General features: G+C 45.3%; 1 protein-coding gene across 1 annotated transcript in view; it reads right to left on the bottom strand.

The window, feature by feature from the left end:
• sema6bb (sema domain, transmembrane domain (TM), and cytoplasmic domain, (semaphorin) 6Bb) overlaps positions 1-10,007 on the bottom strand; it is a 138,509-nt gene extending 128,502 nt beyond the window's left edge. Inside the window, exon 1 of the mRNA XM_079350661.1 lies at positions 9,091-10,007. The gene's annotated coding sequence lies outside the window, so the exon portion shown is untranslated. The remainder of the gene's footprint in view (positions 1-9,090) is intronic.
• Between the last annotated feature and the right edge of the window lie 1,837 nt (positions 10,008-11,844).

Here is an 11,844-nt window from a genome sequence, read left to right as displayed (position 1 = left end):
CTCTTCATGACATCTAGAAGAGCAGCCAACACTTAAATCCAGCCAAGCACACATAATCACAGCGACAAACCAATGTTTTCCTTTAACCAAACCGTACGCTAACATCCTATGATTCCGATTAAACAACAGAGCGCTCAAATGTCCGAGACGAAGAGCAGGGAAATGTTTCAAGTGTTGGAACATCAAACACACACATGGAAGTGGGAAATGGAAACATTTTTAAACTTTTTTTTTTTTTTTGTGTGTGTGTGTGTTTATTCAGACTGTCTATAAACATGGAGCTTCCCACATTGTGGAGACATGCTTACATACTCAGACAAATACGCAACATGGATCCAAACCGGTTTGGGGGAAGAACACAGTGCAGGCGACGTTATTCAGCAGTGGAGGATTGTGTTTGATTGAGCAGAAAAGTTGGGATTAATGTCAGTGACATGGACTTGTTAGTTGCAGGTTGCACACATGCCAACAGCATGGGATGGCAGTATTTTCATGTCCTCACTCATAATCCCTAATTCACCCTTTTCCCTGCAGATCCGATCCACTCACTTATTACCCGTCTCAGTTTCTTTACTCCCGGGGTCCCCCCCCGTGTCTGCCCGCCCCGCTGAGCAAGCGGAGATACTGAGCAAGTGGAGCTCAGCGACTTGAAGGAACATGACTCATGTGATGACAGAGGCTGATAAATGTCTGACAAGCGGCAGGATGTGCAACACGAGTCCGGCACAAACACTCCTACGTCGTGTAAAGATGTATCCGTCATCGTCATGTGGGACGATGTATGTGTGTGTGTGTGTGTGTGTGTGTGTGTGTGTGTGCGCGTGTGTGTGTGTCACGGTGGAACAAGAGGGGGGGAAAGAAGCCTCGACAAGTGTCCATGTCGGTGGTGCCATTGGACGATCGAGATGTCCAATGAATGGACCTCATTCACCAACATTTTTACGAAATTGACTATACTGAATGTCTATATTAAATGTCTATATTAATATGATGTATTTATTTGTCATTTAATCACATAAAGCTGTAAAAATAAGGAATACACAATAACAAGTCATTTTACTGCACAAAAATGAGGACAAGAGGGCTCTCCTCCATCGCTCGTAGATTCAGTTAAATTTGCTCATTCCAGATGAGAAGTGTTTGAAGAACATGTCAGACTAAGAACGTGAAGGAGAATAAGACCTGATGAACGTTCTTCAGAAAGCTAGACGGCATAGAACTGCTACCGCGACTTATGCTAATCGCGCTGTAAAGAATCCGACTTTGAATATATGCCAACAATCTGTACACAGGATATCAGGTCGACACAAACACATAAAACACCCTTTCCAACCTTCCCACAGAAAGAAACCAGCGCATGGAAGAGAAGGGTGAGGCCCAGCCTGAGCTCTGAATGTCACAGTCAGTCACTGCAGTGTCCCTCTTAGCGATGCAGACAGAGAGGCACTCTGATTGCCCCACCAGTCAAGCCGAGGGGTGAAAAACATTTACATGCAAATACGAATGACCCACTAGCCACTGCGAGCACGCTAGCGATGGTTATTCTGAATGCACTGTGACCACAGAAAATCCTGCACAGAGGACTTGCCAATCAACGCCTCCATTGTAGCAGCGCACAGGCTTTGGAAGTGACTGTTATGTGTGTAGGATATCAATTATTCTCACGGCTTATTGGTTTTTCGTGGCTGCTATTGTTGCATCAAGTGAAATTAATGTTAATGAATTCAGTCCGGGACATAATTTGGTGCATTAACAGATTTGCTGGGAAGAAGTTGAAATCCTCCCTTTATCATTTCCTCTTCAGTGTCCAAACAGAAATCCACTCATCTCTGACGGCAGCGCTAATACCGTGTCATCGAACGTCCGCTTTCAATTCCAACAATTAGAGTCCATAATCGTCATAACAAACATCCTCCTTGTCAGATTAGAGTGGTTGGTATCAGGGGACAGATTGCTGGTGGACTGGCTGGGTCTCGGGGGGGGGGGGGGGCTCCGGCCCTGGCTGTCACCCACGGCTGGGAGACTTGGATCAGGATCAGAGCCTGCTGTCACCAGACCTGTTGCCTCCAGATGGGTCCTGAGTTTTTTTCTTTTATTCTGTTATTTCCCACCCTCAAGGAACAGGCTGATTTCCTCTTCATCCTCCATCCTCCATTGTTTCATCTCTCCGACTTCCCTTCATCCTGCGACTGCCTTATTAACAAACCCCACATCTCCATCCCGTTTGTTCTTTAACCTTGACTTCCAGCTTTTAACTGCGTGACACTTTCATCTCATCTCTCAATCATTGGCTCCAGTTTCCTTGGCTCAAATCCCCCCCCCCCCCCATTGGGTGTGTATGTGAGATGAGCAGACGCACAGCACAGCATGACCTCTTTGATTCTGCGCAGCAGAGACCCACAGCGAGGCTGTACATTAATTGGTGCTTCTGAGCCGTTAATTTAGGGCGAAGTACGTTCAAGGACCCACGTTCGCACAGCAACAGAGGATGAATCCTCAAAAGACTCCTTCACTATTTTACACTCTCCTTCTTTTTTTTTTTTTTTTTAATGCTCAATCCTCTCTGCTTTTAACTTTCAGGCTTCTCCAACAAACACATCGCCACCAGCAGGTGAAGAGAGACAGGAGGTCACAGTGTCTGTCCACTGTGCTGTCTGCCAGCAAGCTGGAATTATCTTCTGGGGAGGGGGGGGGGGGGGGGGGGGGGTTTCAGCATGACTAACTCCCTCAGGTCACTGAGCATGTTAAGCTGTTAATTACCTCAGAGCACAAAACAAGTGGCAGAAAAGTGAGCAAACGTTCAAAGCTTTTAAAAGTACAGTCAAAAAAATAAATAAATAAATTTAAAAAATCGTACAAACCAGAGAACCAACAGAGACCGCAAGCAGCCGAAGCTGCAGCTCCAGCAGTAAACAGTCCTGTCAACGGCGGCAATGAAATTGTTCTCATTTTATTTTTGCAGCTTCTCTGCGACCATAAAACGACAGGATAGAGCCATTCAGGCTGGAAGTTCCCCTAAGAAATGAATCAGCTATAAAACAGCAGCGGGATAGAAAAAAAAAACAAAAAAAAAACAGTCTGGCCCACAGGGCAGAGTTTCTTCAGATTCACGCTGTGCTGGTGCGGGAAATGACTCAGGATGTGTGTGACCAGCGTCCCTCTGCATTGTCTCCCACCATACTGTAGTTAAACTGGGTCTTATTACTTGGTGATCATAGCGGAAGAGTTGAACCGAGTGTGCATCTGAATGCCATTACAGAGATATTGTTGCTGCTTATATCACGTCAGGGAAGAAAAAGAATGTCATTGCGTTTTCGTCTGCGGGAGGTGAATTTTGCTGCTCTATGATTTTTCGGCTTGTGGTGGCCTGTGTGTGTGTGTGTGTGTGTGTGTGTGTGTGTTTGTGAGTGTGTACTTCCAGTAATACAAAACCACACGAGTATGTGTGCACCTCAATGTACCAGTGTGTGTATTCATGTATTCAGGGTGGTATATGGGACTGGCCTGATCTGTCCCTGCCAGACTATGGCCCCTCATTAGTCTCCTTTCTTGTTAACAAACCGGGGCTCTGCTGACACGGAGGCTTCATAAGAGTCCACTAATGTGTGTGTGTGTGAGTGTGAGTGTGTGTGTGAGAGAGAGAGAGAGCAACGGAAATGCAGCTTAATGACCCACAAGCAGTCTGTATAAAATTCAGCTCACACACTTTTTTTTTTTTCTTCTTCATGTCCAGGAAGTAAAAGTCAGTGTCTGTCACAAACACGTCTGCCTCTCTTTTCATCCCACACCATCGCTTGCTGCCCGCTGCCAGCAGGATGGAGTTCATACTCATGGAAATGTCTCTCTCTTTCTCACTTCTGCAGAGAATGGAAGCCTCCCCGGCGTGTCTTCCCTAAAATCAGATACAGCGGAGACGCCGATGCAGGAGCGCACTTCCCCCTGTGGAGGTACAATAAGTTGACACGGATTGCCAGTTTCACCGACGAGGGGAGCATCTTTATTCAACAGCCACTTGGCCTTTGGTGATAGCGGCTGCAATTCTTTGTTCCCGTCATACTGCGCCACCTCAAGCTTACGCGACGTGATACCGCTCCAACTTCTCCGAGACATGCTGTCACACTTAAAGGACAGAGAGAGAGAAAATAAAGACTTTACAGACTTGGAAAACAGAGAAGAGAGAGACTAGCACGTGGCCGCCAATGAGAGCACTCTTTCAATTTTAAAGGAAAATGAAAGAGACCTTCTTGTTCACGATATGAGGCTTCCGGCTTTGAACCCTCTCATCGATCTGCTTCTTAGCATTTCTCTGGGTGTGTCAAAAAGTCATGCAGGAGACGGAGAGATGAGAGCAAAAGGAAGACAGGAGTGGAAAAACAAGTGATTAGGGGAGATAAAAGGGAGCGAGCAGATGACGGGGGAATAAATGGCCGAGGTGGTCCTCGTATTGCATTTTAATGGGGGGGGGGGGCTGAATGACCCTTGACCCTTTGTGAAACAGTGCTAGCACCTTAGTGTGGAGTCAAACCGCCAGACTTCCCGAACCCTCATTGAAGGCATCTGGGCCTTGAGGTTGAGGTTGAGGTGTGTGTTTTGTGTGTGTGTGTGTGTGTGTGTGTGTGTGTGTGTGTGTGTGTGTGCATGTTAAGTGTTTGAGGGCTTGCAGGGTCACAGGCAAATGTGTTTATCCTGCTGCCATGGCAACAAGAGCTCTTGCCTTGGGCAAATAAAAACAAGAAATGCTGTATGACCGTGAACACGAGAGAGAGAGAGAGAGAGAGAGAGAGAAAGAGAGAGAGAGAGAGAGAGAGAGAGAGAGGCGATGTGAGGAGAGGGTTTAAAAAGGTGAGGTGTCTGATTTAATACAAGTCTTCAATTCATACATTTCACGAGGTGTCCTGCTCTCCTCCCTCCCTCTCTCTCTTCCTCCCCCCCCCCTCTCTCCCCCCCAGGCCCTCCTTTTCACCTTCTCTTTCTCCCAGCTCCACATGCTAAGTGGGAACATTGTTACGGTCAATTTGTCCCATTCAGGGTCCCAGTGGGCAGTGCCCCTGCCCTGACAGGCTGCAGACAGAGACCACACTGCCTGAGAGGCCTTGACATCAAGGTCCAGGGAAGAAGGGGGGGGGGGGGGGTAATGAGGGGTGGGATGGAGGCAGAGTGTGAGAAGGAAAACAAGCATGGGTTAAGGTTGTCGAAAAATTGGACGGGAGGCTGGGGTTGCCAGGTTTGACACGATCCCCCAGACTCAGCCACTCAATAGTATTTCTTACCAGTCCGTCAGTCTTGAACTCAACTAATTTTGACGTTGACGGCACAGTTTCTAAAGAGGTAGACTAATGTCGCTGCCACAGTTTGGCCGACACCAAGAAACTCGCAACAGAGACGGACAAGCTCAGGGGAGGCAAATGGAAACACAGGTGCTCCGGGTGCAGTACTGGAATGTAATTAAGCTCAAATGTTTGCTCTCATGACTCATTCCTGCCAGAGACAAACTTAAGCCAAAGGTGCCTTTTTTTTGCAAATTGCAATAAATCTCCTTATATACCTCTGGAGGCATGCACACTTTTCACTGAAAATGGCAACAAATGGTCCGGATGAAAACTGTCGACAGCATGTTGATTCAAGAGAATAATAAGGTCACCGTTTCCCTAATTCCCCTCTGAGTTTTGGAGTGAATGGAAAAATGAAGCCGCGTATGTTCATGGCTGGATATGAAACAACTAGATACAGTGAAGAAAATGATCTTAGGTCAAAAGTTGTCTGCATAACTGACACCAACTCAAAACTAGACCCGGTACAGTAAAGTTGGAGGATTGACAGACGCTGGATGAAAAAGATGATTCAAACTATAGTTGCAAAAAAATCCTGACATTCAGTCTGTGACAGTGGATCAAACGTTTCCCATAATGCAACTGAAAGGCACTTCCTACTCAGAAGAGTTAAAGAGTACGTTCGGAGTTAAGGTAGGATTTTTTATCGTTTATCGTTGAAGTATTGTTTGAGAAATGTAGAATTAAATTGACTTTGAATGAGTTCTTCTTTGTCATTTTTGGAAGTGTGACTATATTCTAATAAGAGAGCTCATATTCTAAAATGACATTCCCACACTTACAGCCACTCCATCTTACGGTATATTTAAGGCCCAATCCACGTTACTGCATGTTCTGTAATCAGACGTAAAACAGACGCTTTCAGGCAACTCAAACTCTGCCTGACTAATCTATGATGTTTTCTTTCTCTATCAGAGCTGCGAAGGGCCCAATAGGTGACATAACAACTCCTGCAGGGTGCAGCTGGGAGGTGGGGAAAAGGGATTAAGTCATCGTGTAAAGGCACCTGTTGTTTTTTAACGCATATGGGCGCAACACTTGCTCCGAGGCGAGGGGGTGCAAGAGCGGCTGTTGGCGTCACAAGCGCGGTCCAAACAGGGCAGCCATTGAAGCGAGGCTGGACGGTGCTGAATCACACTTGTATAAAGCACAGACTGAATCACACTCACACACACACACACACACACACACACACACACACAGTCTACACAAGACAGGAAGGCAAACAGACACAAAGTGATCAACAAAGTCTCTTATGTTTCTCTCTGATCGACATGTGCAAACTCTCACCCTGTCTGTCTGTCGTTTCTTAGCGACACACGCACCAAATCAAACACACACACGCGCACACACACACACACACACGCGCACACACACACAGCCGATTCTTCAAACTAATTGGCGATGCAGACTCCATAGTGAAGACAGCGGGGATCTGTCAAGCACAAATGTGTATGGCGGGATGTTGCCCATCTCCCCAAATTAACTAACTTTATAATAAATGGCTGGGCACTGCTAACCCAGGATTAGCCGTGCTCCAGTGAGCAGTTTGTTAAGCTGCGAGGAGAAAAACATTGCCAAAAATTGACATCAGCAAAGGGACAGTACAAACTCCCCCGCCTGGTTTTCAGGCCACACAACTTGCTTTCTGACTTCCCCACTGACTCTAAATCCAGCTCCTGTGCATTAGGATTGCCATTTGATGTGTTAGGGTATCCTCCACTAATCACTCTGAGCACTCAGGACATCAGGTACACACTTCCTTTGAGCGTCTTCCTTATGTTCGCCCAACATGTTTGTAATCTTGCCCCCTAATGACTCATCTCTGTTGGCAGAAGTGACGCTTCCTCCACTCTGGTTAGTTATATTTTGTCTCAGAAAACATGCGTACCCTCCTCTGCTTTGTCTGAAGGGGGGAAATTAGGCCGATTTGAAAAACCCTACTATAAAATCGAAAAGCCTTATCATTAGAAAAATCTTTTTTATGAAGCTCTACCAGCGTGAAATCTTGAGAAAAGCCTAATGAATGTTTATTTGGTTTAAGGAGCATTTTCTAGTTGTTTTTTTTTATTATTTAGGCAGATTCTGACTTCTAATGTCTAAACAACTCTCGCAGGGGTTTTGTCCATGACTTCCGAGCAAATTAAAAAGAGATCCAGTGCAGTGCGAAGATCAGAGATCATATCAGACAGGTATTTCCTCTTTTGTCTACTAATTTATTCCCTCTGATAGCGCTTCTCTTGTAATTTACTGCAGGTTTGACAGGCCTACAAGAGGATGTCAGCGTATGAAAGGAGGAGAAGAAAAAAAAAAAAAACGACTCCTTCTCTGTCAAGCTAAAGGTGCTGCAAGATTTGGTTTATGATCCTCTCTCGCTTCAGGTTTCTTCTTTGTTATATCCCCTCTATTTGCACTGTCAAAATGATCTGAAACCAGGTGTGGTGCAGCACTTTGGCTCTGATAAGCATCTGAGCAGCAAGGAGGAAGGATATATGTGTAACCTGCTGCAGCCCCCCCCCCGAGCCCTGGATGTCAAAGCGAGTGACAGTCCAGAAGAAGAGGAATTAAAGAGCCTCTTGTCCTGGAAGACTGACTGACACAGTCAGAGAGAGACAGAGAGCTCCTGCTCTAGCTGCACTGGACAAGAAGCACTGCCTCACTTTCTTTCGATATATCTTACTCTCTCGTTCCTCCTCTCTCTCACACACACATTCGGGCTCATTATAGGAATGCTCTGACCCTTGGGGACTTCACTCACTTCTCTGTCTCTCTTTCCAGTCCACAAACCTCGGGGCGCTGGACAAAAGGCAGCTTGAAAGGCAATTTGAATTTGAAACAGGGGCCACAACAAAAACACACAGCTCCCAAATGGGTAAACTTTAGGAGACTCGGAGCCAGCTATTCAGAGTTAACCATCCTAGTCTCATAAAAAAAAAAAAAAAGTGCAAAAATGTGATTCTGACACTATCCAGCCAAGCAGCTCTGTGTACTGTAATGATAGCAGCTACTGCAGAAGAGAGAGGAGAGGGGAACGGGAGAAGGATGATAAAGCCTGCAGGAAGGAGTAGTGGACGCAGGGGCCCTACGGGAAGGACAGAGGAACACGCACAACCTCGGTCAATGCAGGAGACAAACAAGACACACAGAAGGAGAGCAGATTTCGACCAATCATGAGACACATGCAGAGTCCTCTTCCAAATTCCGCAACAGCAACTTACAGTTAGTGAAATCAGGTTTTCTAGATCCAAAATAATTCTCTGGAAAAGAGCAAGCAAGGGAAGTGTCAGCTCTCTCATATTTAAGAGTTTCTCATTTTAAAAGCTGGCAAGTGGCACTGACAGTGACAAACAAATGTGAAGTGACGAATGATCACGGTCAAACGGGAAAAAAACTCTGAGCCATTTTCAATCAAACGCTGGGAGACTTGTCGATATCGAATCAATACCTGAATGGTGAGGTGCCTCGTGCAGGGCTGTGTTTGGCGCGTGGCTGCGAGCTACGCAGTATGAAATTGAAAATTATACAATGAAATCTGCTGTAAACGGATGAGATGCGGGAGATGGGTTATTGTGTAGGCTATTGATCGTGTTCGTTTTAAACCGACGCACACAATTCAATTATTTGGGCTGATCAAAGGCAATACAAATCATCCACAGCATCACGGCGCGGCAGAGACCGTTCCCGGAGCGCACAGAAAAAAGAAAAAAAAAACACCACCATTCCCACCCTGCACCCACCCCGGACAGGTCGGGTCACTTACCTATGATTATCGCGGGTAAAAGGTGCAGTTTGAGTTGGTTGTCCTGCGGGATACAAAAAAAAAAATCCAAGTGTGATCCGAGTAGAGGAGCTCGTTATTGCGTTACCAGATCCCGTGCATGGCTTTGTAAACTACTCCTCCCTGTCGCACCTGTCTCTGGCAAAAACTGATCCTGTACGCCAGCCTGACATCCCTATGACAACTGTCTCAGGGGTTGTGTGTGTTTCTGCCCCCTTGCAACACGTACACACACACGCACACACACTCAGGGCAGCACCTGTCCCCGGTGCAAAACAACCCACAAAGAGCTTCTATGTCGCGCAACGACACATGGCATTCCCCGTTAGTCTCTGCAGCAGCAGCAGCAGCAGCGGTGCTCCCGCACGGACAGCCGTCCAAGTAATGTTGAAGGAGTCACTGATGAAAAGCAAAACGCAGTAACAGCCCATCAAGAGCACAAAGCCAGCTGAAACGTTTGGAAATGAAGTCTGCCTTCCTTCCGTAGCTCGCCCAGTTGTGTTATCAATCTCCCGTCCCCACAATAGTTGCTCTATTTTGCCGCTGCGCACGACTGCTGCTCTGTCATTGCTGCGTCTTTTCCACCCCGGGTTCGACTATAGGAAAGCGAAAAAAAAAAAGCTTCTTCTGTCTGCGTCCACACAGAGACGGGCTCGGGATCCAGTGCAGGGAGAAGTCCCATTCATGTGGTTCTAAAAAAAAATGTTAGTTCCCGTTCTTTGAGTCGTTCTCAGGAGCTGTGGAAGGTGGGAGGAGGACCGGAGCGTTTGTCTTCCAGTGAGTGTGTGTATGTGTGCGTATATGCATGTGTGTATCTCTGCCCGTGTGTGTGAGCTGCTGTACAGCATCTCCGGCTCTGCTCCCCGCTGTCATCCACAAGAGACTCCTGAAGCCTAGTTAGTGCCAAAACCTGAAGCAGAATTATGCAGCGACTGGAATGGAATTGATTAACGACTAATTGAGTTCATTTAGGAGCGGTATTATTCCTGAAAACTATATTATTATCACGTTAAAAAAACGCCTTCGGGGGGGGGGGGGGGACACACTGGTTTACAGTCTGTGGACTCACCGTGGAAAAGACACGCAAAGCAGCTTCACCGGGGGACGAATAGACACAGAATGCCATTGGAGGTTTATTACCAGTGATCCTTATACTAACAACACAAACGAAAGAGGGCTGCAGGGATTACTTATATACTGATCATAGGATACAGTATAGGGAGACAACACATCAGCCAAGCTGAAGATGAAGTTAAAATAGACAAACACGAGCACTATTTCTAAAAAAAAAAATGTTGTTTTTTTTAACATCTGTGATCAGTTTGTATTGATTTTAATTAGGTCTCATTTGCAATTTGGAGGGAGCCTTCTAAATCTTGTTTGGGGTTTATTATGGAAGGGAGGGGAGGGGAGGGGGGGCAGCGGTTGTTTAATGTTTAGTGTTAATTGTAACTAATGTCTTGAATCCTGCACATCTTGTATAGTGCTGCTGGATGTCTTGAATTCCCCTCGGGATCAACAAAGTATCTATCTAACTAATTATTTCAAATGTTGTCCATTTATCCAGAGGTAAAAGCAACTGCATACTCATATTCCTTAAGTAGAAAGTGGACCTACATCATCTACATCTAAATTACAACATTCTATTCAGCCATCAGCGGGTGAGAAATGTGTCCATTTTCTTGTCAAAGTTTGAATCAATGTCATTTTTTCATACATAGAAAATACTTCAGTTTGAACTAATCCAATCAAATCACAAAAAGGACCAATCTCCTACAAGTACATAACTTCAAATCTGTTCTTGCCAACAGTTGAAGTCTCATGCCTGAAGTAACACAACAGTCAGTGGAATAATTCTACCATCATTAAATCTCAATAAGCCTCTAGTCTAATCTTATTGTTGCCTTATTATACTTTGGAGTCAAATGGGATGAGCTCTTTTTGTTTGACTTCCAGGAACATCCTTATAGTGCCCACAAATCAGGATCTTATTAGCCTTTCGGGCTTCATCATGTCTAAATAACCACACTGTAAAAAAAAAAAAAAAAAAGCCGTCCTTGCCAATACATACTTGTGATGCTGTTCTGTATGTGTTGAAGTGTTAGGATTTATCTGCTCTAGCAGCAATCTGACAGCCTTCTTTTTTGTTTTTTTAAACAGTCTATTCAGCAGAGTCAAACCATGACTCAAAAAGGATTTAAAACAAGCAGAGCAGAATTTGGCCTTTAAAGGCTAATCTTCACAAGATTGAATACTAAAACTTATTTTTGGATACGTCATGTCCATTATGGAAATGTGGGCTCCAAATGAATCTCTTTCTTTAATGTTACACATAATCATTGCAGTCCTGGAAGCTATTTTGAAGAAGTCCCTAAAAGGCTTTCTGTCAGCATATTATGGCTATTGTTATACACTGTCGTTTTGTGGAGCTTATAATATGCCCTACTGTACTTCCTTTGACATTGATAGTGTTGTGGGACATTGTTCTGGTTGGCTTGTTGTTTGCACTTTTTTTCATGCTGTCTTATCTTCCTTTACACAGCCCAAATTGTGCCTGCACCAGCACTGTAATGCTTATTAACATACTCATCCTGCTTACCTTATCATCCCCACGCCGCCTGTGACTTTGTAGCCTCAACAATTAAAAGTTCAAACGAAAGTTTCATCAGAGGGAACATGCTGGAAGACTTTGTACATCCGACTGTGGTTACAACAAAGAACGCTGCAGTATCATCA

Source organism: Symphodus melops (genome assembly GCF_947650265.1).
Source record: "Symphodus melops genome assembly, chromosome: 8".
In the NCBI taxonomy this organism is placed as follows: Eukaryota; Metazoa; Chordata; class Actinopteri; order Labriformes; family Labridae; genus Symphodus; species Symphodus melops.
Note: the sequence above shows the minus strand (reverse complement) of the source record. Positions and strands in the feature narration are given on the sequence as shown.